The following is a 27,050-nucleotide window of genomic DNA, read 5'->3' on the forward strand; positions in this document are numbered from 1 at the left end:
TCAATGTAATGTGAACTATGTGACAGTGACAAGTTAGTCTTATCTAAGACCGCACAAGGAGCTTTCCTTTGTACTTAAGAGGCACTTCAGTCTTGCTCATAAAGGAATATAGCAGTTTTATGTCATGAATCACTACGGTGATACATAGCAGTGTTGACTTGGTTTATTTAAATACTATGTTTGAATCAATTAAGGCTTTTATAAGTGTATATCTTTTTATTACTTAATCCATGCATTACAGAATAATATTTTTTTATATGTACTGACAGATATGGTACAAGGATGCTATTCTTTTTAGAATAAAACACTTATACCCCTTTCACACAGAAAAGTCTGAAAATCCCGGCAAATACACAGCATTTCAAATGCCGTATCATTTTGCAGGGAGCAGCCTGACCCCCCTTCACACAGAAGAACAAATTACCGGGTTGGAAATTTCTACCCGGTAATTTGCTGATTAAGGGAAAGGGTCAACACGGGTCTTAAGTCCAGTGTCCTCGACCCTGGTCAATTCCAGGGTCAGAGACACGGGATTTATGACACGTGTGCCCTTTCACACAGAAAAAGGACCCGTGTTATTCACGAAATTACTGGTTAGAACTGCTTCACCCGGTAATTTCGTTTTCTGTCTGAAAGGGGTATAATTGTAGATTACAGTTTGGGTTTGTATAAGGTAACTGCACATATTACTTATTATATTGCAACTTTATTGATTCATTTTCAACTTATTATTTATTTATTAACAGTTTCTTATATAGCGTAGCATATTCCGTTGCACTTTACAAAAGGAGACAGTGACACAAACAGGGTATTTACAGACAGTCAAAAGGTAGGAGGGCCCTGCTCACAAGCTTACAATCTATAGGAACTTAGAATTTCAAATATAGAAAAATATGTTGTGGTTTATATAAACCAAACCAAATAAAACCATTTTAAACATGAGAGAGGGAGGGGCCTATATGTCACAAGTAATCTTACAAAAATCCTGGTTACTTTACCCAAAGCCCAGACCCCGAGATGTAACTATAGTGGGCAAAGGGTCAGTGACACACCCAGCATCCAAAACAGACTCTGTTCCTGTGTCCCCATTTCCAGTTTCCGTGATGTAGTCAGATAGGGTAACCCAGAAGGGAGAGCCACACACCACACAGAGAATCTGTGCATTTGACTATGGCACCCAGGAGGCATGGTAGAATCTGATAGACAGAGGAGGAAGGAAAGGCAGAGAGACACATGGGGAGGCTGAAAGGCAGAGGCGTTGGCTGCTGGAGGCTGATACACAGATGTAGGAGACTGATAAACAGGGGAAGGCTGAGAGGCACAGAGGGAGGGTGAGAGACACAGGAGAAAGCTGAGCCACAGGGGGAGGCTGAGAGGCAATGGAGGAGGCAGCTAAACATAGGAGGAAGCTGGGAGACACAAGAAAATGCTGAGACACAGCATTTTCCTGTGCTTCGCTCGCAATGCTTCGGGCACTATTTTATTCTCCCACCACGCCCTAGTGGACGGTAGGGCATGGAATACCGCCTGACGGCACATGTCGGCTCAAAAAACAGTGATAACAAAAAACAGTATGGTTATAGGGTAGATCTGAATGCTGAAATCTACTTTTTACAGACCGGAGAGACTTTATATGACCTACACATAGTATGTTTCACCTGTTGAGAACTTCAAACTGTCAAATTTGCTTAAAAGTTGACTTTTGCTATTTGTAACATCGGGACATTTGGGAAATATGCGTTACTTGTCCTATACTGTCTGGAACTGTAACTCTTGTTTTGCTTATTTGTGTATGCACTCTGTAATTGGGTGCTGTGGATCCCTATTGGTGCTATATAAAGGATAACAATTATGATGATAATAATAATACCATTTATTTTAAACTACATTGTCTTAATATCAACACTTGTTATATTGCTCTCTGTCTCCCTCTATTGATCATAAAAGGTAATGAGAGGAAATCACTGCTACTCTTTTTTAACATTTAACACATCATTGTAAACCACAAGTCAAGTCCAAATGCAGGCAAACGACATGTTATTTTTAAATAGGTTTGATATAATAGTTATTGTTTATTTTTAATGCCAATCAGACACACTGAAATCAAAAGAGTTTAAGTCCTCCAAGTTCTCGAATTAGCACATTGCAACGTAAATGCACATACTGTAAGAATACCAATATGATCATGAATGGATTTATTCTTCTACTCATGCAGTTAACAACATGTGTTAAATATATAAATGTACCTCCCCTCAGACGCTGCCAGTATGTATTACAGATTATATGACACTTTGCTGCCCATACTGGTCCATAATACATACTCTCAAATATCCCTCATTAGTTCCCTGACCCCTCCTGGAAACTGTCAGACATATCTAAACGCTGCATAACCATAAAAACTCACTAACAGCGTTTTTTTTGTTACCCTTTACTGTTACCTGTAATTAACTACATATACTGTACCTAATTTAACTACTAAGAATAAATATGCATACAACAGTGCTTGCGTTTTGCATTTTTTGTTAAATGTTAAAAAAAAATCAAGTAACATTTTAAAAAACATCCAGGAAAACCAAACACACACACACACACACACACACACACACACACACACACACAACCATTCCACAACCCACCAGCTCTGGTGTATCCCCTCACCTTCATTCCACAACCCACCCATCCAGATGTCACATAGCAAACACCCCCCCCCCCCCCCCCCTTTCCTCCACACTCCACCCCCTAGGGATGGCCCTGGATTCTGGTCAGCCTAACATATGGAAAATATTACATAACTCCTGAGAAACTTTTAAAAAAACATGGGATTATATTTACTTTGAAAATGCAATTAATGTAGGTGGCTTTGCCCACAGATTTGAAAATGGCAACAATATTACCTGCTTTTGTCTTGAATATTATTGCGGTTTTCGATTGTAGCTGCAAAATTGCTGGCAATTGGCAGCTTTGAAATGCTGACGTTTAGTGCAAATATCACATGTAGTATAATCCAAATTGTTTTCTTCTATTCTAAAAATGCAGACCTCCCCCCCCACCCCCCATTTCCTCCACCAATGGTCATTCCTGCTTTATTATTAACTAGGGTGCCAGCCAATCAGAGCTATTGGGCGGGGTTTCATCGGTGTAGGGGGCAGAGCTATGCTCAATGTCCCAGCACCTTATAAAAAAATAAAATCCCACAAAAGTATCAGGTTATTATTTGCCAACGATGGAAAAAAACATCTGGTTCTCTGCCATCAATAGTACATTTTTCTATGTCAGCAGTAAACCATCGATGACTATAAATCATCGATGGATTACCAGAACTGCTGCACTCGGCACAATTTACCTTACAAATTCGGAGTCCACATGGATAGTGAACTATGAAAAAAATTCAAATTGTTTTTAAAAAATGTGAAAAACTCATGGTAACCTTTCCACCTATCAACCACTGCCATTTTAACCTACTGCTTGTGTCAACTTTTTGTCCATGTCGACCTAGACATTGTGCGTTTGCACTTGAAGCCTCGTTCAGACCAGTTACCAAGTTTTTGGTTTCTACTAATACCGTTCTCTCTCCCCTTCCCCCTCATTTTCTTGTACTTTGCAAATCTTGGATTTGTTGTCAATTTATGTTTTACTTTCTGTTACTGTTTGTGGATGCCAATAAAAAAATCTATATAAAGAAACTCGTCCAGAGGGTATGAAAGCTGTTTTTAAAGAAAATACACCTGTGCTAAACATCTGTTCATATTTTGCAGATGTAGCTGCATAGAAAAGCCACAAGTTATTGTTGGACATATACAGATGAAATGAGACGTTTGTCCCTATTTCTGGAAATGCTTACTTGTCAAATACAATATTTCCTTTCTCTCTCATATGTTTGCAGTTAATGTTTAACCCCTTCTGTGTTACATGCAAATGTGCAAATTAAAAGTGAAATGCATTTGCACTTGTAGCACTGAAACATGGTTTGTCCTGGAGCACATGGGTTGTGCTCCTTTATTTGCTGGTATTGGAATAAACCAAAATAAAATCAGTGGTAAAGGGGTTAAAACGTTCCACTTACTAAAATAATCAAAACATTGTTTTAAACAAAGCATTGACAAATGTCTGCCCCAAATATGAGGTTCTTCACCCTTTGTTTTGTCCATTAGAGAGAGAATTTGCTGGTGCAATGAACCAGAATCAGGTCTCTAGTCGATGCCGATTATATTGTCTTCCTACCGAAAAACAGGCAAGTTGTCCAAATCATCCTAAATAAGCTCGACACAAATGCTGCAAAGCCTGGCTTACAAATAAATATGGAACAGCTAATCCTAGATGAAAACATCGAACATGTGAATTCCTTTAAATATCTGGGTTCAAATATCAATGGTCAACAGATAGCTGCTACAGCCAACATCACAAGTCCTAAAGGTTGTGCCACAGCTGTCTGTGCATCTCTGAAAAAAAGGCCCCTGGAACCAAAGGACATTTCTATTGCCACAAAAATTAACTTATTAAATGCATCGGTTAGAACAATATTATTTTAATAGCTAAGCCCTCTCGCAGCAAAAGTTTTGAAACAATGTAAAGCACAACGAAATCTGCTGCGCTATATAAGAAACTGTAAATAAATAAATAAAAAAAATAGTCAGCTACCTTGTGATTGCCTCTTTGTTTCTGTATGTGTGATTGCCTATGTGTTTCTGTATGTGTGAAAGAGATGTAGTTTCACTCCCTGACAGAATATGGCAGTGTTTTGCTTACACATGGACAATAGATTTAATACAAGAGGACATTGTATTTAGTCGACGTTTCGATCCACCACAGGGATCTTTGTCAAGACTCAGTCATAGGAACTGGATACATGGCAAAAGGTAGATTATGAAGATACTCTACCTGTTGGCATGTATCCAGTTCCTATGACTGAGTCTTGACAAAGATCTCTGTGGTGGATCAAAACGTCGACTAACTACGATGTCCTGATGTATTGAATTCTGGAATAAAACATTACATTTTTAACATTTACGGCACTGGTGAGTGCCTGCATTTCCTACAACTCTATATTTGGGATTGACAGTCCTTTAAAGTGGAGTACCACCCTGTTTCTCCTTATGGTGGACTGAGTGCGGTTCTGTCTTCTATCTATCTATCTATCTATCTATCTATCTATCTATCTATCTATCTATCTATCTATCTACCTGATGATACTTTTTAGTATTGAAACATTGTAACAGATTACTACACATTAAAGAAGGATTACAAATCTGCTGGAGTGTTGTGCTTCCGGTCTCTTTCTTTCTATATATAATATAGTTCAAAATGTTGGGCAATCATTAAAAACAACCCAACAAGGATGGAACTTTTCCAAATGAGGGGATTATTAAAAACATACTACAATGAAAACAAAAATGAAACAAGAACATCCAAAAACTATGCCAAGACCTACCCACAATTTAGTCCTATATTAAAAGACAGCATTTAAAGTGGTTTGGACATGTCTGTAAAATGAAGGGTAAAAGAATGCCAGGCCAGTGCCTAAATAACAAAAACCCGCATGGTTTGAAAATAAAAACAAGATGTGCCAAAGAAATCATGGCTAACGCAGATTGTCAAAGAGTTCGGAGGTTATTCTGATTGACTCGGTCGGATGCAACTTTGCTCAGGGCACGTTTCTTAGCCTACTGCGCATGCGTACCATTCGCTATGTGCATGTGCAGGTTCACTCAGCCGTGCACGGACGTGACTCAGCGAACAGAAATACTCTGCCGAGCATGCTCGGACACAGTAGGCATAATGTGGGCGTATCCTAGGGTGTGGCATCAAAACTGGGCAGCAACCGGGGCGTATACAAGGGTGGTGACAACAAGTGCTGGACGGCGGCTTCGCTTGAGTCACCGAGCACTCGGGCCGTTTCACATGAGAAACACTTGTGCAAAAAAAGCAAGTCTCACGCCTCCCAGTCCAGCTGCCTTAACGGGCCCGCATTCGCTCGGACAATCAACACACACAATAGCTAAATAACTTTCAGCTGCACGCAATACACACCCATGCAGCATAGCTGTTTCTCTCATTTATCAATTAACCCAGTGGTTCCCAAACTGTGCGCCTAGGCTCCCTGGGGTGCCTTGGGACATTTGCAGGGGTGCCTCGGGTTGGTCGTCCAGGACCAATTCAAATTATTTATGATCAATTATTTCTGGACAAAACCAGTGCCCTTTACCACATAACTGAGCCTAATAAGCACATACAAACACATTCTACTTAATTTTATATATTTTTTGGGGGGGCCTAGGGGTGCCTTGGAAAAATTCTTATACTCTAGGGTGCCGTGATTAGAAAAAGATTGGGAACCCCTGAATTAACTAACTACATGGCAGCAACACGGGAAACACACTTTTGGGAATCGGGTAATGCTTTGAACATTACTTCTGTGCAGATTCGTGCTGTGGTGTGTTAAACACCAGCAGAGCCTGTTCGCTCGTCGTCCGCACACTGGAAGTCCAAGTGGAGAGGGTAAGATGCACGGTAGCTTACGTGCATTGGCATGCCACTCCCCTTTTTGTGTTGATCCGATCAAACGGCTTCAGTGCCCTTATAGGCATGCCTTCGCTCCCCGTGTGAGGTCCTTTCGCTTGGCTGCGAGCGAATGTGTAAGCGAACGAACCAACCAGAATAATGGCCTTTAGCCATTGCACTTCCATATTGATGATGCCAAGCACGCCACGCTAAACCGATTCCAGCAGTGTGCGATTAGAGATTCTTTGCCTTTGGCTATCACAGTGCCAACAAGTTTACCCTACCAGTGCTAACTACAATCAAGTCTAAGCTGCCCATAGACGGTCCGTTCCCGGAACGTCCGTTCTGTACTATGAGATGCGCGCTCTCTCATCGTACGGTACAAAAAGAATGTGCTGCACATACTTTTTGTACTAGCTGGTTATCGCATCGCATTGCATGCACACTGCATGCACAAGGCATGCGATGCGATGTGTACTATATAAGTTCCAAATGGATCCGTTAAATGGACCATGTATAGGCAGCTTAAGACTATGGGCCGGCTTGAAGGTAGTAAGGCCTACTGGGAAATTTCCAGTATACTAATGGACTAGTATGACACTAAGGCCTTTATTCAGATCTGATCGCAGTACAAATTTGTTTGGAAAATGGGCAAAACCATGTGCACTGCAGGTGGGGCAGATGTAACATGTGCAGAGAGAGTTAGATTTGTGTGAGTTATTTTGTTACTGTGCAGGGTAAATACCGGCTGCATTATTTTTACACTGCAATTTAGATTTCAGTTTCAACACACCCCACCCGATTTTTAACAACCAGCCCCAGGCTCCAGGTCCGGGGCTGGTTCCCAAAATACGGGGGACAAAATGACTAGGGGTCCCCCGTATTTTAAGAACCAGCCCCAGGCCAAACCATCGGTCTACACCATCGATAGGATATGACAGGAATCACCATTCAAAAGAATGGTGGTTCCTGAATTACTAAGCAGCCGTATTGATAATACGGCTGCTAATTGGTGTAAAACAGGCACGAAAATACGACAGGAAAATACACCTTGATTGTCCTGTAGTATTTGCTTTAAGCCTGCACGGATCAGTCAGATCCGTGCAGGCTTTAGTGTAAAAAAAATTGAAAAATAAATACATTTAAAAAAAACAAAACAGCGTGGGGTCCACCCCACAGCTGTAACCAGCACCTGGCTGAAAGAGCCGGGGCCGGTAATTAAAAATCAGGGAACCCGACAAATAGGGCTCCAGGTCCGGGGCTGGTTCCCAAAATACGGGGGACAAAATGACTAGGGGTCCCCCGTATTTTAAGAACCAGCCCCAGGCCAAACCAGCCAGCAGGGTAATGCCACAGCCGGGGGGAGACTTTTTATACAAGTCCCCCCCTGACCGGTCAGTCTTGCCAGGGGCCCTGGGGGAGTGGGGACCCCCCAATAAAGGGGTCCCCCCCTCCAGGACTTACCTGACCAGGCTGAAGCCTGGTGCTGTCCCCGGTGGCCCTGTGCGGTGGCCACCGGGCTGATACTGGTGTAAAAAAATAGATGAATAAACTATTGTTTTAAACTGTGGCACTATGAGTCCCAGCAAGCCTCCCCCGCAAGCTGGGACTTGGAGAACCACAAGTCCCAGCCTGCGGGGCATTAAAGGGCCCGCTGGGTCTTGTAGTTCCACAGTAAAAAAAATAGTTCAATAACTACACACTGACACATGAAAAATAAAAGTTTAATACATACATTACACACATACTGATACTTACCTATCTTGATCCCGTAGGTAGGTCCCAGAGTCTTGATCCGGTGCCTTGTCCTGGTTCCGGATCCATGTCGCCATTCTTCAGCATGTCGATTTCCATGTCGGCGTCCGGTCCGGGGTCCGAAGAAATCCATGGTGGACCTGTGGAAGGAAATCCAACTCACCCAGGTCCTCCATGGAAGTTCTTCAGGCTTGATCCGATGTAGTCCAGGTTTTCTTGCATCTTCTTCAAGCTGCCGGCGACTCCGGCATCTCCCCGCTGCGGACTGTCAGAGGCGCAGAGATCCATCCTCCTCTGCGCCTCTACTCAGAATGATTTCTGGCCAATCAGGAGCCGACTTTCTTGGCTCCTGATTGGCCGCTAGGCGGTCTTCTATTGGCCAGTCGTATGCAGTCTATTGGCCAGTCGTATGCAGTCGTAGGGAAAATACTAATACGAAAAACTAGATTTTTCATATTAGTAAATTTCCCCCTAGAGGTCATTATGATAAATAAAGCTTGCTGGGCAATTTTCACACCAATTTTGACAAATTAATTTGGGTTAAAAAATGTGTTTTTTTTTTCATTTTTAACCAAAATGGAAAGTCATTAAAATGCACCAAGCCAGGGCCGGCGCAACCCACTCAGCGAGGGATGCAAAGCAGGTAGGCGCCGACCAGTAGAGGCGCTTTTCCTGCTCTGCACCCTGCTGCTCCTGCCGGCTGCCACTGCCTGTCACACGCCATGACAGACAGAGGCGCCGGTAACATTATGCTCTCAGCCGCGCCGATGATGTCCTGCACGAGGGTCAGGGGAGGCAGAGCAGAAGAATGTGATCTGCAGAGGAAGGCTCTGCAGTACTTCTAGGAGCCACTAGATGCCCCCATGTGATCCCACTGTGTGGAACTGGGGCCTTATCAGTGGTGAGAGAGAGAGGCTGTCCGGGACGCTACAGAAGAGGAGCTGCCTGACCGACTGAGTGAGTTTGTTTTTATGTCTGTCTGTCTGTCTATAGCTATCAATCTCTCTCCCCCTCTCTCTCTCCCTCTGTCTATACCTGTCTCTGTGTGACACTCTCTCTCTGTCTATACCTGTCTCTCTCTCTCTGTCTATACCTGTCTCTGTGTGACTCTCTCTGTCTGTCTGTCTCTCTCTCTCTCTGTCTATACCTGTCTCTCTCTGTCTATACCTGTCTCTGTGTGACTCTCTCTCTGTCTATACCTGTCTCTGTGTGACTCTCTCTCTCCCTCTCTCTGTCTCTCTCTCTGTCTATACCTGTCTCTGTGTGACTCTCTCTTTCTGTCTATACCTGTCTCTGTGTGACACTCTCTCTCTCTCTCTCTGTCTATACCTGTCTCTCTCTGTCTATACCTGTCTCTGTGTGACTCTGTCTGTCTGTCTCTCTCTCTCTCTCTCTCTCTCTGTCTATACCTGTCTCTCTCTGTCTATACCTGTCTCTGTGTGACTCTCTCTCTGTCTATACCTGTCTCTGTTTGACTCTCTCTCTGTCTCTCTCTCTGTCTATACCTGTCTCTGTGTGACTCTCTCTCTCTCTCTTTCTGTCTATACCTGTCTCTGTGTGACTCTCTCTCTCTCTCTTTCTGTCTATACCTGTCTGTGTGACTCTCTCTCTCCCTCTCTCTCTTTCCCTCTGTCTATACCTGTCTCTGTGTGACTCTCTCTCCCCCTCTCTATTTCTCTCTGTCTATATCTATCTCTGCCTTCCTGCCTCGCTCTCTCTCTCTCTGTCTATACCTGTCTCTGATTGACTCTCTCGCTCCCTCTCTCTGGGGTAGATTTATTATCATGTCCCTAATGTTCATTATGCTGCTAGCCTCGCTTCACCACTTTTTCGTGGTGAAGCAGACCCCAGTTCGCCCGAATGTATCATACCTTACGTTTTCGTTATGGGAAGTGTGTTATCCCCACTCAACCAGGATACGCTGTCTCCCATAACGGATGTGCGCTTTTCCCCGGCTGTGTGTTCTGCCCATGCGCCGGTTTCCCTGACACGCGATGTGTCACCGGCACTGGGACAGCTTATGCTTAAAAAAAAGGTTTGCTGGCAGAGTAGCGTAGCGCTGTGAAGTAGCACTAGCGGGTGTCAGGTGTCAGGACAGCGGCAGAATTAGCATTTTTTTTATGGGCTATGGAAGGGAAGGCACAAAATTTTAGGTTGCAGGGAGGCGCCAGACACCCTAGCACCGGCCCTGCACCAAGCATTTTGCTTTTGGACAGTAACATCTACAGTATAATGTCATTTTTTTCCAATACTTAATGTGGCTTTAAACAGATACAATTATAATGCACCTTTTTCAACTGGAGGCTGCAGGAATCAGGAGCATGCATAGCTGCAGTAACAGGAAACTGGACGTGTTGGGCGCAGTCATATTTGCCGCAAAGATCCTGCGGCTATTTGAATACATCCCTCAGTGTGTAGATCAATAGATAAATCCAGTGAGCATTGCCAGAGCATAGCTCAGACGGATTTATAGTTGAAGACTCTGTACAGAAATTGCCATCACTTGATGTTCTTTTAAGAACCGCGTGTGACAGGCGTAAATACTCAGCCGCAAAGTGTCCATGGAAATTCTGTTAAATGTTGGCAGCTTTGCCTTATTTAAGGGCACTTTTCCTGCCTCATTAATCATTGAGGGATGGAGTCACCTAAACATGAAGAAATATACTTCTGTACAATGACATGTCCTGGACGCAGCGTACTGTGACATATACAATCGCTATTGTGTGTGTGTTTATAGATTTCCTGCATCCCACAGGCCGGCACATCCTGTATGACTTTTCATCGCTGCGGACAATTAGAAATATGCAGCTTTGGCGACAGATTCTGGGGAAAGAATTAGAACATTACCCAGGATCTGGTAAACACATTATAACTACAAGCTCTGCTTTCATTTCATATCCAGCTGGACGACCACATAAAAACGAAACCAATACTTATGTACTGTAAAAACTATTTCATGCCAGTCTCAATTGGTTTTTAATTAGATTTATTTAATAGATTCTGCCTTAGAAAAGCTTCTTACATTTAAATCACTTCAATAGCTACATGTTATTCGGGTAATCCAGGTTTTATGTATAAGAGTAATGATATTCCTAGATAACCTATTGGGAAAATCCTATATAAATAATTAGTAAGCAGTCCCGCTGACCTTCAGCGTGCAAAGGATTAAAGCATATTAATGGGGACTTTGTGGCTTGGCGGCCAGATCCATGCATGTTATGTCGGTGTACATAGAAGACACAAAATTACTACACGTACTCATCAATACTCTATCCTAATATAGAACACTGCACCAACCCAACATCAAATAGAACGGTTCTGGGATATAGGATAGACCACGTTTAGGTCAACAATACCATAATCGACCACTAGTGGTCGATGGAGTCTAGTTAGACAGTGATGGGAGATTGATGCCCTGTGAATGATCGATGGGACTGTGGACGACAGCAACAAGGTCAACACAAGTTTTTCATGTTTTTCTGTTGCCGAATGTCACAGGGGTCCCCGTGGACACTGTGTATGTGCACAATGTCTCCTATCTAATTCTATGTCCACTTAGTGGTAGGATAGTGAAGTATGAACCAAGTGGACCTGCATCAAAAACCATGAAGAAATTGCGTCTACCTTGCTACTGTCGAACACGTTCAGATTGATCATTCACAGGCATCGATCTCCCATCACTGTCTATTTAGACCCGTTGACCAAGTTTAGGTGTCTAACTAGATGCCTTGACCACTAGTTGTCGTTCATGGTTTTGTCAACCTAAACATGATCCATCCACCGCCCAGATACGAAATAGAACACACGTCAAGACTATAAAATAGTCCTATGTTAGGCATTGACAATAGACCTGTCTAGAAAAAGTGGGCAGATTGAGCAGGCACTATTTGCATAATCAAGACCCAGCTGTGGCCACATCACACCTCACAGTGAACCATGAGTAGCAGCATTTGTGGGAAAGGCATTATTACCACACAATATACATCACTAGAGACTTCCATTAATGCACAATGACAAGTTTTACACCATTACAAATCAATGGCAACAGTGAGAACACCATACTCTCATCTCCGCACACTTCTTCTTCCATCTTGGAGAGTCTTTTCTGAAATCTAGACACCAGGGGCCAAATGTAATAGGGTGAGAGTTTCAGAAAGTGAGAGATTTTGTGAGAGTTTTCCCATGTTTTTTAAAGCAGCAATCAATTACATGGCAAAATCAACCCGGTTTTGCAGTGTTTTGCATCTGGCCCATAGTACTATATAACTGACCAAAAATAGTAAAAAAATATATATATATTTATACCTAGGAATCTACAAAATATGGAACAATCCTTAGAAATAGTGTAAGGGCACTTGGCAACACATTAAGAAGTAAATGAATGTATTGTGGTGTCATTTGGATGTGGAAAAAAAGGAATAAATTCCTTTTAAGAGGATTGCACTACAGGGTATGGAGCAGCTTGATGTTTATGGACGGTAAAAAAATTTGGGTTTTTACAAGCGCTGGAGGGATGAGGGTGGGTGGGTACCGTAAGTGAAGTACAGAGGCAAGTATATATAGGAGCAGTAAGAGGAGTAGAATCAAGAAATTAAAAGTAAAGGTGAATAAATAAAGCAAAAAATAAAAAATAATAATAAAAAAATAATAAATAAAAATAAAAATAAAAAAATAATAAAAATAAAAATAAATATAAATCAAAATCAAAATGAAAATAAATATAAATAAAAATAAATAAAACAAAAATAAGAATAAAAATAAAAATAAATATAAAAATAAATATAAAAATAAATAAAAACAATAAACGCGACCAACTAAATGTTTACACTCCTTTTTGGAGTTTGTAGAAGCAGTCCAGTAGTGGGAGAGAATAGGAGAGCGTTAGGCTGGCTTACCCTGCACTAATAATGTACTGCCGCAAGACGCAGGCTAAGTACCGTTCTGCCGGAGTTCCAGAGTTTCTTTTACAAGTGACGTCACCTGCCGGCTTTTACCTTGCGCTTGTAGCGGCACTGGCGGGCGGCTTGCTCTATGTCTCCGTCTCCGTCTGGGGGGCTTCCTGGTTCATCCAACGCGTTTCACACAACAGTGCTTTGTCAAGGAAGTCCTTGAACTCCGGAACTCCGGCAGAACAGTACTTAGCCTGCGTCTTGCGGCAGTACATTATTAGTGCAGGGTAAGCCAGCCTAATGCTCTCCTATTCTCTCCCACTACTGGACTGCTTCTACAAACTCCAAAAAGGAGTGTAAACATTTAGTTGGTCGCGTTTATTGTTTTTATTTATTTTTATATTTATTTTTATATTTATTTTTATTCTTATTTTTGTTTTATTTATTTTTATTTATATTTATTTTCATTTTGATTTATATTTATTTTTATTATTTTTTTATTTTTATTTATTATTTTTTTATTATTATTTTTTCTTTTTTGCTTTATTTATTCACCTTTACTTTTAATTTCTTGATTCTACTCCTCTTACTGCTCCTATATATACTTGCCTCTGTACTTCACTTACGGTACCCACCCACCCTCATCCCTCCAGCGCTTGTAAAAACCCAATTTTTTTTATTGTGGTGTCATGGTGGAAGAAAGTCATAGGCCAGCATTCAATGAGAGAAATCGCTATGTGCAGCGAATCCTGTTTAGGAATCCTGTTTAGGATTCGCTGCACATTCGCTAGGTTCCGGTGGGGTGGAGCATTTACTGCAAGCCCTCCCTATCCCCCTATTCAACGGCTCAGGGGCTTGCTGCCCCTGGCTACGAATTCTAAAACCCCCCCCCCAGCAAATGCTGCAGGGAGCCGCAGGGGGACGGCCGAAGGCAGGGAGATGGAAGCCTGCGCCGGACACTGTGGGGGAGAAGGAGGCCTCCTGGGGACACAGGCAGCACAAGCTGCCCCCCGGGAGAGCTGGCAGGGGACACGGTTGAGGGAGCGCTGTGCCCGCTCCATGCATATGTAATGAGCGGGATCAGTGTGCAGTGAATATGTAATGAGTGGCCCCCTGCCCCCCTGCGGGCATAATGTGTAAAAAAATAAATAATTAAATATATTTATGTGCTGCAAGTTAAAACGGAAACAATGATGAATCGGAAGCATTGAATGCTGCCCCTAGTGTGTTATTTATAAGAAAAAGGCTGTATATTCACACATTATACTGTATGATATAAATGTTTTTGTAAGAACATATGTGATTTTTACAATTTATATTTTTCTCTAAAATTGGCACAAACTAATGTATATTGCACTTGACATTGTCACCGGAAGTGATGAAACGTATAGTGTAAAACTGAACATTTGAGGCTGTCTATAAAATAACACAGCTTAAACTGGACTAGAAAACGCAGCATTGCCTAAAGATGCTACACTGTTACCAGTAATAACCCTAATGGAATTGATCATTTACATTTACTAAACACTTTATTATTTACATATCATTTTTTATGTTATTTTAGAGTGGTTTCAATAAAAAGGCTACTATCCTGCACCCATGATTTTTCTATTTTAAAAAAATTAATAACTCAGGAAACGGTAGAAGTTTTCGAAATGTACTTGCCGCATTTACATAATACATACAGTACGTGTTCAATACAATAAATATGACTGTCAGTACAGGAAGCATCCATGACAAAACTAACAGTATATTTATGTTAGCAGACCTATCCCCTCCCTCCACCCTTCCCGTCTCCTCTCTCCTGCTGTTTATCTATATTATACAGATGGAACAAAAGAATGGGCCAAGTACATCACTAAAGCGCCTTTTAAAATGTTAAAATTAGTTAAAATATATTATAATATACCTCCACATTTAAATGTCAGATCTCTAACAACTTCTTCCTTTGTTTTTGATATGTGATAGTTCAGTTTAAAAAGAAAATAATAATAAATGTTTACATTTTAACACTTTGTACTAGCCGCCAGCAAATGAGAAAGCGGGATGAAGATCAGGGGCATTCGTCTTCAGAAAAAGGAATTCCCCTACCATAATAGCTTCGGGTAGAAGAACAAAAATTGGCATTGCAAACAGCTGCCTAACCACAACGCAGATTAGACTAAACCTCAAACTATGGTCCTCAAGGAACACTAACAGTCTAGGTTAACCAAACTTTAGCACAGGTAAGGTAAGTGTCTATTGTGTAGTTCTGCTATTATTTATCACTATGTCCGGTATCCTATTAGGAGACAAGAACAATGGGCTAAAATCACAATTTCAGACCGATTGTGATTATTATCTCCCATTAGCAGGCTCTTTAACCCCTTCAGTGGTGTTTTCTTTTTTTTAGGGGAGCGCTCCCCACTGGGCAAGGTTTTTTGGGGGAGCGCTCCCTAACCCCCCCCCCCCCCCTACACTGCGTTTCCAGGGTCGGGCAGCACCGCTGAGGACTCCATCAGCTGCTGCCCGGCCCTGCCCTCCACAACCCAGCTGTGTGTGGCGTGATGTTACCAAGGTTACGCCGCACACACCCGGGGGAAGGAGGCAGGGACGGGAAGCAGGAGCTAGGCAGTGGCTGAAGCTGTAAAGAATCAAGCAATGAAAAGCAGTTATCACTAATAAAGGCCTTTTAACTGCTCAATGAATAGACCTCTCAATTAGTACCACAGTTATTATGATTAAACCTTCAATAATAACTATCACTAAAAACCGGCACTGTTAGTGTGGCGTGATGATCGAGGTGCAGAAAGACTTCTCTGTACATTACTTGAACATACAATTGTGTTTTCAAATTCTAGTAAGGATATTTAAGGATATTTACTATATCAGGTACGTAGCCAAACCTTTAAGTTCATTATGAACTAACTGCAGTTCTGTGGAATTGTTATAGAATAGGAAGTAAGGGGTTATAGAGGGTAGACTGCTGCATGGAAAATTAAACCAAAATCTATACAAATATCCTGTGGTCCTATTTACGGAGTTGTGTATAGTGGAGGACATTGCCATGTTATTTTACTTGAGGTCAACTAGAGTTTATAAGCTCGGAGCTATCCGATTAAAGACCTGCCATTATCTAGCGAGCAGCCCTAGAGGAGTTAACATTAATTTCTGATGGCATACTTTGCATCTTGCAAGCAAACATATGTGTTAACTGCTGCCTCAGGATGCTTGCATATTAGATGACAGGTCTGTAATTGATTATCTTCAGGCACTTTTAAGCTGGAGAACAAACTGTGTGTCAACTAGTGGCTACACGACTAACCCTTAGTCCACTGTGTATATTGCCTTTCACCATGGGCGGAGCTGCTGGATACAATTAAGCCAGTTCCCCCGGGCTCAGTCCTGAAGGGGGCACCTCCACCATTGTTCCATGCCTTTCCTCATTCCTGTAGTCATAGAGGAGCACCAGCACGGGCACTTCTTCACTGTGACCTGGAGACTTGCTCTGTCTGCAGTGCTTTGAGCACAGTCGGCTGTTACCCTGAGTCTAAGGAGACAAAGTCCGGGTAGCAGCAGGCACAGCAGTGGGAAGACAGAAAATGTATACAATTACTTTTAAAAAATTCAACAGACAGGATGCCGATGGTCAGAATACAGACACATTTTGGTAAGTAGGCTAACCCCACCCCTAACCCTCCCCACCTGCAGCCTAACCATCCTCTCACAGCCTAACCCTAAAGGTGCCCACAGACGCATCAATTATCGAATGCGTTTTGTACTTTTTAAGCACAAATTGCCTCTTATGTACAATTATTGGATGGTCTTTATGTTCCCTGGAGCCCAATATTGTATGTCTAAAAAAGTACGTGCTGCACGTACTTTTTAGACTACATCTGAAATTTAGCATTACAAACATGGGTTCATCACATGCATCCAAGTGCACATCTCATAGCAAGCTGGAAGAAAATGTGTATAGAACCATTGTACAGTCAAAAACGCATAGCACAGTACAATTGTAGCGTCTGTGGGCACCTTAACCCTCCTGCAACCTAACACTACCCACCACAACCTTACCCTAACCTCACCCTCCCACAGGCTAACCCTCAACCTCCCCTCCCACAACCCAACCCTCCCCTTCCACAGCCTATCCCTAACCGCCTCCTTACTACCTAACCCTAACCTCTCCATTCCCAGCCTAATTATCTTACCTTACTACATAACCCTTACCTCTCCTCCACTTATGTTCGGGAGTGTAATGCTGGATAGATGAGCATTCGCCCAGATGTAGTGTCCGGTGGCTGCAAACAGTTTCAGGTTGGCCCTAGCCTTATCTACATCTTAGTAAAGAGAAGTCTGTTGGGCTTAAACCTTGGCGTGTGTGAATCCACTCACCTTTCGACCACCCACAGTTTTCGCACAATCGCCTATTTTCCCCTCTGTGGTTCACAGTAGCTCGCTTAACTGGAGAAGGCGTTGAAGGAGCTATGCATCAGATGAACACTACTAACACTTTCTAAGACACCTGGGTATCTGCAATGATCTTAGCATAGCTGTTGTCACATGATACAGCATCCACATTCCGAAAGCATTGTGCACCGAAACAGAGGCAATCCGGCTACTGTGCACCAGAGAGAGGAAAGGAGGGGTGGTGCAAAACACTGTGAATGGTTGGAAAGTGAGTCTGCAGTATAGGAGGTGTGAAATTAACTTCAAACATTGTATTCTTATTATATTCTATGGCGATGAGCTCTTCTGGGTAATAAATAAGCTGTATAGTACTGTACCAGTACAGTTTTAGATAACCAGTTTCTGATTGCCTAAAACCAGCATCTGCTTCATGCTCCTCAGTGCGTTAAAGGCATACTTACAGACTCCACGCAGGAGTGGGCAGCAAGGCTGGCACAACACAATACTGATATTGTAAAGTAAGGGGATGTGGGGCTACGATGATGCGATTCGGCGTGATTTGTGTTATCGGCCTGGACTGCCAGCTTTCAAGGATGGCTGAGGGTGTGTGTGGGAGGCCAGCTCTGAGAGACATGTCTACCTTTCTGTGGGTCATAGAACAGGGTGAGGGTGAACTGGAAATTCTGCACAGGTAAGTACTCCTAGTACTAATATTGAGGCCCCATATATTCCATCATTATTTATATGCATCAATCAGAATGGGGGTGCAGCCAAGGACAATAAGGATATTCATAAGAACAAAAAAACATTTCCGCGGGTACAGGATCACCACACGATTTTCAGGAGCCTCCTGGCCTATCCAGGACACTGCAAGTCTCAGCATTCCTTATTAATACTTGCCAAGTTTCACTTGACGAGCCACCGGTTGCACATCGCTGACCTAGATAATAAGTAAGTGGAGTATTTTGCCTGTTGCTTGTGTGAGACATCACTTTGCAAGGGGCTGATGTGTCCAGCACAATATACTGTAATTAGCATAGACAGCCAATGAGCACATACATAATAAACATCCCAGGGCTAAATGCACACACATAATACCACTTTCACATCGCAGACCCGTTTTAAAAACCGGTATTTTAAACCGGTAATTAAAACGGGTCAGAGCCTTAATAGTGGCCAGATTAAACGTTTTAAAAGCAGGTTCAGTGTCATTACACATTGCAGTTGAAACGTTTCAATCTGAACACGTTTCAAGGCAGAGTGTAATGCACTGATCAGCGCCATCCCCGGTGCTCGTCCGTGCGGCGCGGAGGTACCTGTTAAGGGAGAGCCTGGAGGTCCCTGCGCCTGCGGCGCTGAGTATGATGCTGCCGGGGTCCCTGCAGTGAAGTGGAAATAACGCGCTATCTCGGAGATAGCGCGTTATTTCCACTTCACTGCAGGGACCCCGGCAGCATCATACTCAGCGCAGGCGCAGGGACCTCCAGGCTCTCCCTTAACAGGTACCTCCGCGCCGCACGGACCCCCTGCCAGCTCCCGGGGACGTCTTTTAACGGGGGGGGGGCAAGTGCTGGGACCCCCTGCCAGCTCCCGGGGACGTCTTTTAACGGGGGGGGGGGGGCAAGTGCTGGGACCCCCTGCCAGCTCCCGGGGACGTCTTTTAACGGGGGGGGGGGGGGGGGGGGCAAGTGCTGGGACCCCCTGCCAGCTCCCGGGGACGTCTTTTAACGGGGGGGGGGGGCAAGTGCTGGGACCCCCTGCCAGCTCCCGGGGACGTCTTTTAACGGGGGGGGGGGGGGGGGCAAGTGCTGGGACCCCCTGCCAGCTCCCGGGGACGTCTTTTAACGGGGGGGGGGGGGGGGGGGGCAAGTGCTGGGACCCCCTGCCAGCTCCCGGGGACGTCTTTTAACGGGGGGGGGGGGGGGCAAGTGCTGGGATATACAGTACAGTATGTTGCAGCAAGTTCTAGCCATGATCGGGCAAGTGCTGGGATATACAGTACAGTATGTTGCAGCAAGTTCCAGCCATGATCGGGCAAGTGCTGGGATATATGTTGTCCGGGGGGGGGGGGGGCTATCAGTGCTTGTGCTTGTGTTGTTTGCCTGAAATACCGTTTCAGACAAACTGCACACATTCACATTGCACAAAAAACGGCAAGGAACCGTGTAGGACTCTGCTTTTTACACGGTTCGAAATGCCAGTTAACTTAAAACGGTAAATTGCCTGTGGTGCATTCACAGTGCACCCTTAAACGTTTTAAAAAGGGAAAAAAACGGCAATATACCGTTTTAAAAGTGCGATGTGAAAGGGGTATAAAAGAGGCACATGCTTGTATCCTAATGATCTCACTTTTGTTGACATTTTCTGTGTTTGCCCAAGTTAATTCGATGCCGGTAAATTGAAGGTGTTTTCTACTGGAATGTAATTATCTGTGCCGCTTACTGGCATATCTGCCTAGCTATAGCACATGTGTGCCTAGCTACAGAGCATGTTTACTGGGTAAATAATAATTGTTATTAGATAGTCATCAAGACAGTTTCTATGTAAGCACAAACCTCAGGTATAGAACAGTCTGTATACAAAAAGAAGACATTCATTTATAAGCCGAGTTATACAGGTTAAATGCCTGGGTGCCGGACGGGGTCCCGACAGTCGGGATCCCGTCTGTCAAAACACCTACAGCTGGGTTCCTGATGGCCACCTGCTATATTCCCTTGTGGGGGTCCATCACTCCCATAGAGGGAGAATAGAATGCGTGGCGAGCGCAGCGAGCCACTGTGCCCACAAGGGGTTTTGTTGCGCTCGGGATCCCGATGTCAGCCTAATGACTGTCGGGATCCCGACTGTCGGGCCCCTATACCACACCCAAATGCCTAACCATAATGAGGTGCAGAATATGCAGAGCTTTATTTATCAGATCTCAGTACGAGGTCTATTTATCAAGCTTTTACCAAGTCCAATTTGAGCTGATCCTGACAGATCGGCCTGAGAAATCGGCGCATATCGGATGTGTTTGACATCCCATTTGGGTCCGATGCACGGCCCTGAGCACATTGTATAAGAGTCGGAGGTCGGACCTGCGTGTAGGTCTAACCTCCGACCCCCTCTCCGGGAACGGGGTCGCATGCCATACATTTCTTGTGAAAGTTCCCGGGCAGCTCAATGGGGGTCGGGTGGCCAAACACTGCTGCAAGAGTATGGCCAAATAACAGCTGATCACCTCCTAACTGCCATATTACAGGCTGTGTTTAAAAAATGACAGTTTGAAGTTGGTTGTTAGGTAGTTTATCTCTTTCTTTACTTTAGCTATTTCCAGTGATTAGTAAAGTACCCCTTAATCATTGTATCCACCTGTGTCACATGATTGTTGCCAATAACAAAAACTAGTTACATATACATTATTTTAACAAACATAGATAGTCCAAATAACCCCAGAATCTAGTCAGATCGCTTAGAAATGGGGCTGTAATTGCCCCGTGTGTATCCCCCATAAGCATGATCCACATTAACCCCTTCCTGACAGAGCCAGTTTTTGCGTTCCTGACAGAGCCCTTTTTTTCAAATCTGACATGTATCACTTAAGTGGGGATAACTTTTTTTTGCTTTTACTTATCCCAGTGATTTTGAGATTGTTTTTTCGTGACACATTGTACTTCAAATTAGTGGTAAATTTGGGTTGATACAGTCTGTGTTTTTTTGTGAAAAATACCAAAATGTCGGAAAAAAATGGAAAATTTAGCAATTTGCAAAATGTTAAATTTTCTGCTTGTGAGACAAATAATCTTACCACTCAAAATAGTTAATAACTAACATAGACCATATGTCTACTTTATGTTGCCATCATTATTTCAACTTCCTTTTCATTTTTTGGACACTAGGAGGCGTAAAATATGAATAGCAAATTCTCAAATTTTCAAGAAAATTTCAAACACTGATTTTTTTAGGGACCAGTTCAGTTCTGATGTGACTTTGAGGGACTTGTATGTGAGACACCCCCATAAATGATGCCATTTCAAAAACTGCACCCCTCACAGTATTCAAAACAGCATTTTGGAAGTTTGTTAACCCTTTAGGTGTTTCACAGGAATTAAAACAAAGTGTAGGTGAAATTTCAAAATTTCATTTTTTTTGCAGATTTTCAATTTTAATACATTTTTCTAAGGAACACAGTAGATTTTACTAGAGAAATGTGACTAAAAATTGATTCCCCCAATTCTTTGGTTTTCATAAATGTCCTATATGTGGCCCTAGTGTGCACGGTGACCAAACCACAGGCTTCATAATAGAAGGAGCACCTACTTGATTTTGGAGCCTCCTTTTTATGAGATTATTTTTTAGGCACCATGTAGGTTTCTAGGCACCATAAGATGCTAAAAGTTAGGAACCTCCCCCACAAGTGACCCCATTTTGCAAACTACACCCTTCAGGGAATTCATCTAGGGGTATAGTGTACATTTCAAACCCCCAGGGGTTTCACCAATTTTGATACAACTGGGCTGTGCAAATGAAAAAAATTAATTTTTCATTTTCACAGCTCAGTTGTATCAAAATTGGTGAAACCCCTGGGGGTTTGAAATGTACACTATACCCCTAGATGAATTCCCTGAAGGGTGTAGTTTGCAAAATGGGGTCACTTGTGGGGGGGTTCCACTGTATGGGTGCTTCAGGGGTCATTCAACCAGAATCTGTGCTGCAAAATCCAAATATCACTCCTTCCCTTCTGAGTCCTGCCATGCACCCAACTGGTATTTTTTGGTCACATGTGAGGCATTGCCATACTCGGGAGAAATTGGGGCACAGATTTTGGGGTGCTTTGTCTCCTTCATTCCTTGTGAAAATGAAAAATTTTGAGCCAGATCTGCATTTTTGTGTAAAAAAATGTACTTTTTTACACAAAAATGCAGTTCTGGCTCAAAGTTTTTCATTTTCACAAGGAATGAAGGAGACAAAGCACGCCAAAATCTGTGCCCCAATTTCTCCCGAGTATGGCAATGCCTCACATGTGACCAAAAAATACCAGTTGGGTGCATGGCAGGACTCAGAAGGGAAGGAGTGATATTTGGTGGTGGAATGAATGGTGGGTGCTATGTCGCATTAGCAAGACCCCGGAAGCACCAATACAGTGGAACCCCCCCACATGTGACCCCATTTTGCTCACCAGATTTTGGAGGGGGTCTGGCGCTGCGGCTGGTGGGGGGGTGGGAGGGGTGCTGGCGCTGCGGCAGCCGGGTGAGTGGGAGGGGGGACTGCCGGGTGGGAGGGGGGGGGGCTGGCGATCGGTGGTGATCGGTGCTGTACTTAACAGCACCGATCACCACCGATCACTGTGTTACCGAGCGGCTTAGCCGCCGGTAACACAGAAAACGCTGCAATTGGCTGTTCACATTTGAACAGCCAATCGCAGCGATCGCCGACCGGGGCTCAGGGACAGCAGACATCTCCAAACTGTCACCGCGTCTATGGACGTGGTGACAGTTTAAAACCATGACGTATATATACGTCTTCGGTCGGGAAGTACCTCCCGACCATGACGTATATATACGTCTTCGGTCGGGAATATCTATCTGTATATATATATATATATATATATATATATGTATATACACACATATATATATATATATATGTGTGTATATACACACATATATATATATGTGTATATACACACATATATATATATATGTGTGTGTGTATATACACACATACACACACACATATATATATATATATATATGTGTGTGTGTGTGTGTGTGTATATACACACATACACACACACATATATATATATATATAATCATTTCATTTCATGTCTCATTTTATTTTTTTTCATTTTTAAACTGTCCCTAGTGCTGCTGCTGCTGCTGGCGGGGGGAGGGAGGGGGGAGGCAGCGCTGCGGCGCATAGCAGAGGGAGGAGAGCGGCTGCCGGGTGCCGGGTAAGCACATAGTGCTGCCGGGTGGGAGGGAGGGGGTGTCCGCGGATCGGTGGTGATCGGTGCTGTACTTAACAGCACCGATCACCACCGTTTTCTGTGTTACCGAGCGGCATAGCCGCCGGTAACACAGAAATAGCTGTGATTGGCTGTTCACATTTGAACAGCCAATCACAGCGATCGCCGACCGGGGGGGGCATCCCTGCCCCCCCCGGGCGGCGAGGGGGGATGTCTGCTGTCAGGGACAGCAGACATCTCCAAACTGTCACCGCGTCTATAGACGCGGTGACAGTTTACATCCATGACGTACATTTATGCCATGTGTCGGGAAGTACTTCCCGACCATGACGTAAATGTACGTCAATTGTCGGGAAGGGGTTAAGTATAGCAGGTGCTATGAACTAGGGGCAATGATAATCTGTGTTTTATTACTTGGAAGAGATATCTATAGATTGTATGCTTGCGAGCAGGGCCTTCCTACCATTTTGACTGTCCGTAATTGCCTGCTTTTTTTACCCCTATTTACAATTGTAAAGCACAACGGAGCTTGCTGCGCTGTATAAGAAACTGTTAATAAATAAATGTATAAATAAATACTGGTACGGTCTGACTCACAGAATAAGCGCGCTATTAGAGGCATGGTACAAAGAGAAAGTGCTTTAGAACGTCTCTTACAGACCTAACAAGACAAATAAAATGTCACTAGACCTGAATGCTGCTATGCCCACAGTCCTTATTTACTTTTAGGGCTGGTTCTCATACATTCACTGGGGAAATGGATAAAGATGTGGGCACAGGCACTGTGTTATGGATGTGGTTTCTGTGCATTTTTATGTGCCGCACTTTTACTATACAATCTATAGTAGTGATGTAATGTGATAATAAGGTGTGCTGTGCTTTACAATGTTAGGCTCAGGGCAGGATACACTGAGAGTTATTCAATCCCTGACGCTATTTCCGAAGGGAGAGTTAGAGGCGGGCGCCTATTTAATGCTGTCTTTCCCGAAAGCATTGAAGAGGCAGATCGACAGAATGGGCCCGACTTTAAAAGCTGTCGGCCCTGTTTTGCCGATAACGGCCGTGAATTGTCGCGATCACGGCCGAATCTCGTCAATCCATGGCCGTTTACGTGGACACGCCCCCTCTTCGCCATTCGGCAGACGGGACATTGAATCCCGTCTGGCGATAAGCGGTCGAGCAAAACGAAAGAAAAAGGGCCTGGATCGACAGTCGTGACCCGGGATTGAATACCCCCCACTGTCCTCAAAAAACCACGGTCAAATCTCTGAATATGCCAATTTCGGAGGTTTGGCCACAGACCCCCTTATGTAACCCTTTGAGTGTCAAGTGAATTTGTCAAAATAGGTGTGAAAATTGGCAAGCAAAATTTGTATTCATCATAATGACCTGTACTGTTTACCTTATATAGGACATATCATCTTTTTTTACAAACTTTGTATTTGAATTTATGGTACTTATGTAATATCTGGGCTCCCGTTTTTCTTATGAGACCGCGTCCCCTTGCGGGGCTCGCTGCGCTCACCACGCTTCGGGCACGGTGGCTCGCTGCGCTCGCCACACTATATAAAATCAACTCCATGCGTAGTTGGATAGTAGGGATATGAAAAAATGGGGTGCATTTAACATGGGAGTCCAGATAATACATAAGTACCGAATTTATATACCAAATGTTAGCAACACAATGCTGGCATTGTTAGCAGATGTTTGCACATCTCTCACAGAGATGCCGGCACTCGAAGGGTTAAGATAGTGTTGTCTAATAGAAGCCTCACACTGCAAAGGTTAACTTGCAATTCTTAATGTACATGCATGCGGTTTCTACTTGCCTCTATGCATGTGGTCAGTGGCAGGAGGTCATTCCTGCCCGCAGTGATACATATTCATACGAAATGTTACCAATGACTCATTAATCATATTGTACATGAACTTTCCACTTAGTATTTACACAAGTAAAATGCATTAAAAGCTGGCAGGTGTCACCGAGCGCTCAGCATCCAGTCACATTCCTTCTGGTGCATTTCACAGGCAGGCTGACTGGTGCTTGACTGTGTAATGTTCTATCACCAGTGGTTATAACAAGCTCTAAGAAAATAGAAAATGACCCACTTCAATTAGGCAATTCTCTTGTATCTACATTCAGACTCGCAAAGCACATTCCCCCTCTAATGGACAAAACCATGTGCACTGCAGGTGGGGCAGATGTGACATGTGCAGAGAGAGTTAGATTTGGGTGGGGTGTATTCAAACTGAAATCTAATTGCAGGGTATAAATAAAGCAGCCGGTATTTACTCTCTGTGCGCGTTACATTTGCCCCACCCTTGGTACATTTACCCCACCTGCAGTGCACATGAGGCCTGATTCAGAACTGTTCACTAGGCTGCTTGTAATCCATTTGAGAAAAAATGTGCTTTGCAATCAAGTCTGAATTAGACCCATAGAACATAGAGTGGTTACATGGTGGCAGTGATGACACATTTAATATGGGCGGTGGCACATGCAGGAGAGTTTCTAAATGCTCAGAACACCCCCCACGCACACAGATTCTAGAGCAGTCACCATATCATTAAAACCCTCCCCTTGCAACAAAATGATGTGATTTGCAGGGCGAGAGGATGGGGCCAGTATGAAACAATTCTATTAGAATCACATAATATTGGCCCTGCCCCCTCCCAATTATATTATTATATATTATATTAATATATATTATAGGGGGGAAGTAATATCTGGTGTGAAAGCTTAGTCATTTTTCTCCACGTTTCTATATTTTTTTGAGCTATCATATTTGGTCCCAAAAACACAAACGATCAGTGAAATCTGTGTGTTTTTGCTGGCTGCAGCCCCGTTTTTGCGCGAAAATATGCTTTTTTAAGGGGGGTTGTTGATTTCACCTGCCTGAGGCGTGTGAAAGAAAATCCCAGATAAGTTGCTGCACGTGCTATTAGTGATAGGTATAGGGATGTAACAGATAGAACCAGGCACAGTATCCACATGTAAAAATTAAAACAGGAAAACCATAAATCACTGAAAGCCTTCATAGCACTAATCCTCCATACACATAACGTCAGCCAGGCCCTAGGGCAACCCATGCACAGGAGGGTTCCAGACTGGATCTTCCAGTCACATTCATGAAGGCAATGTCACATTTTTAGAATATGTATTGTCGTAAAGCATTCCATTTGCACCGCTGTTAGCCATGCCCAGTGTTTATGCATCTAACTTACTATGTAAGACTAGTATGAATCTTTACATTTGTGAGTGTTATATTTACATTTAAACCTAAAAATATAGATTTCACAATTATAGTTGCACAAATGGTGCATGGTAAAAGATCACAATGTACGTGTGATTTAAAAACTAAGATAAATGGTAAAAATCATTGGAGAGTAATCTTTAGGCCTATATTATAATGCTCCTTCCAGCGTGCTTTCAAAGCCTGTTATATATTTTGCATAGATTACACATGCTGTACATTGTAGACACTACTGAGGTCAGTAACCTGTGTGGTTGCTATGAGTCGCACATGCAATATTTACCTATCAGTGTAAGTCACTCGTGTGATTACGGC

General features: G+C 43.3%; 1 protein-coding gene across 3 annotated transcripts in view; it reads right to left on the bottom strand.

Annotated features, from left to right (window-relative positions):
* Window positions 1-27,050, bottom strand: part of RIN2 (Ras and Rab interactor 2) — a 179,554-nt gene that overhangs the window by 64,640 nt on the left and 87,864 nt on the right. The gene's annotated exons all lie outside the window — the stretch shown is intronic.

Source organism: Crinia signifera, chromosome 3, assembly GCF_055691185.1.
Source record: "Crinia signifera chromosome 3, ASM5569118v1, whole genome shotgun sequence".
Classification (NCBI taxonomy): domain Eukaryota; kingdom Metazoa; phylum Chordata; class Amphibia; order Anura; family Myobatrachidae; genus Crinia; species Crinia signifera.